Here is a 2,500-nt window from a genome sequence, read left to right on the forward strand (position 1 = left end):
AAACACCCTATGGGTCCTGTGGATTAAACACAAGCTTTGTAGCAAATGCCTTTAACCACTGAACCATTTCACCAGCCTCTTATGACTATTAAATGTATTTATATGCAACTTTTGTTTTTGTTTAAGGTAGTATCGTATGTAGCCTGGGCTGGCCCGATCCTCCTGTCTCTACCCTCTAAATGCTAGGAATACAGGTATGTACTGTGTTCAGTTAGTAGTTGGTTTGAGACAGGGTCTCACTATGTGGGTGTCACAGGTCCTGGTTTGGTTGGAACTTAATATGTAGAGTAGGCTGGCCTTGAACTCAGAGATCTGCCTCCCTTGTTTCCTGAATGCTGTGACTAGAGTCATGTGCTACCATGGCCAGCACCAGTGGGGCTGAAGACATGGCTCAGTGGTTAACAGTACTGGCTGCTCTTCCAAAAGACCTGAACTCTGTTCCCAGCATCCACAGAGCAAGTGACTCACACTGTCTGTATTCAAGTTCCTAGCAGATCCAATACCATGGCTGCACACACACGATACAAAGACATACACACAGGCAACACACCATACACATAAAATAAATTAAATCTCAAAAAAAAAAAAAAAAAAAAAAAAAAAAAAACCAAACCCTGTAACTGGTGAGACTGAAGAGATGGGCTGACGGTTAAGAGTACTCGCTGCTCTCGTAGAGGACCTAGACTCAGTTTCCAGAATGCACATGGAGGCTAACAACTGTGTTTAACTCCAGTCCAACAAGACCCACCAACCTCTTCTGGCCTTTCAAGATACTGCATACACAACGTGGTACAGGCATACACACAGACAGCACTCACATGATCTAGCTATACCCATGTCTGTCTATCCAGATACCTATCTGTCTATGAAGATGGTCTGGGCATGGTAGCAGCACACAGCTGTAATCCTAGCACTCTGGGACGTGAACTTCAAGCTTAGCCTTCAGTATATATCAAGTCTGAGGGTCAGCTTAAACAACATGAAATCCTGTCTCAAAAGCCCTAAAAATAGGCACATGCCTTTAATTCCAGCACTCAGGAGGCAGAGGCAGATGGATCTCTCTATGTTTGAGGCCAGACAGGTCTACAGAGTGAGTTTCAGGACAGCCAGGGCTATACAGAGAAACCCTGTCAAAAAACAAAACCAAACAACAACAAAAAAAACACTAAAAATAAATAAGCAAATAAATCAAAAAAGCAAGAGCAGGTTGTCCCTCATGCTTAGTGGTCTAGCCCAGGACAGTGCATTGTGCATCTCAGTGGTGGGCTTGCTTTTCAGTTGCAAATCTGAGCTTCAGAGTAATTAACTGGTGGAGAAAACACCTGTATCTCTTCTCATTGCTTGGGGATGCTGCCAGAAAGGCAAAGGGTCCCTCCCCTTGAGGTAGCAGTGGTTCTCAACCTGTGGGTCACAACCCCTTTGGGGGTCAAATATCAGATGTCCTGCACATCAGATATTTACATTACTATTCATAACAGTAGCAAAATTACAGTTATGAAGCAGCAACGAAATCATTCTGTGGTTGGGAACATCACACGAGGAACTGTATTAAAGGGTCTCGGTGTTAGGAAGGTTGAGACGCACTAAAATAAAGGATGCCATGTGGATACGGAGCTCGAGGACCACTGGCTCTGCCAGCTTAAACCCTCTCCCACATCCCCGTCCACACGTGTTCCTTCTCCCCTCCAGGTTCCTAGCACAGAGCTCAGTGTGCCTTTGATGGAAGAAAGCTTAGCAGCCAGGACCCCGGACAGGCTTCAGACAGCACCAAAGGGCAGGAAAATGCTATCTAATTGCACCAAGGCAGGCTGTGCTACTCCCAATAACCAACATGTGCTCTGCTATCTATAGCAGGGAGCCAAAGTAAACACTGCTACTTGGTTGTAAGCAGAGGACACTTTGGGTCCTAGAAGAAGGAAAGAATGGGTTTGCCTGAGGAGGCTCTGAAACAGACTGGTTTTGTTCAAAACACTTTGAAGTCTGTTTTGAAGTAAGAGGATGCTATTCTGACCATTGCACATTTTTGTACCCATATAAAGTTTATGGTTGGTAATGTTATTCTTTCTTAAGTCATTTTAGAATCTATTCCTTTTTTGTGTGCAAGGAAGCAATCTAAATTATATTAAGATGAGTATCAACAATATGACTCAAGAAAGCTATGGAGCTTCCTCTTGTACAATAAAGATACAGACTAGAATTAGAGGAAAATACAACAATAGAGTAAGAGCCAGTGAACTCAGGTCCAAACAGATTCAGGATTTTGTTGTATTCTTTCGACTTTATCATGGACTCTGTGACTATATGCGGTGGTTTTTCTTTTCTTTCTGAGAAGCAGGGTTTCAGGTAACCTGGCCCTGAACTTGCTATATAGCCAAGAATGACACTGAACTTTTTTCTGCTTCGCTTCCTAAGGGACTGTAAGTTGTCACACTGGGCATCAGCTGTCAACCTGACCCGGATCTAGAGTCACCGGGGAAGAGGTACATCAATTGAATAATTA

At 43.6% G+C, this 2,500-nt stretch overlaps 1 protein-coding gene across 18 annotated transcripts in view; it reads right to left on the minus strand.

Moving 5' to 3' along the window:
• Window positions 1-2,500, minus strand: part of R3hdm2 (R3H domain containing 2) — a 121,093-nt gene that overhangs the window by 48,224 nt on the left and 70,369 nt on the right. The gene's annotated exons all lie outside the window — the stretch shown is intronic.

This window comes from Peromyscus eremicus, chromosome 18 (genome assembly GCF_949786415.1).
Source record: "Peromyscus eremicus chromosome 18, PerEre_H2_v1, whole genome shotgun sequence".
NCBI classification, from domain to species: Eukaryota; Metazoa; Chordata; class Mammalia; order Rodentia; family Cricetidae; genus Peromyscus; species Peromyscus eremicus.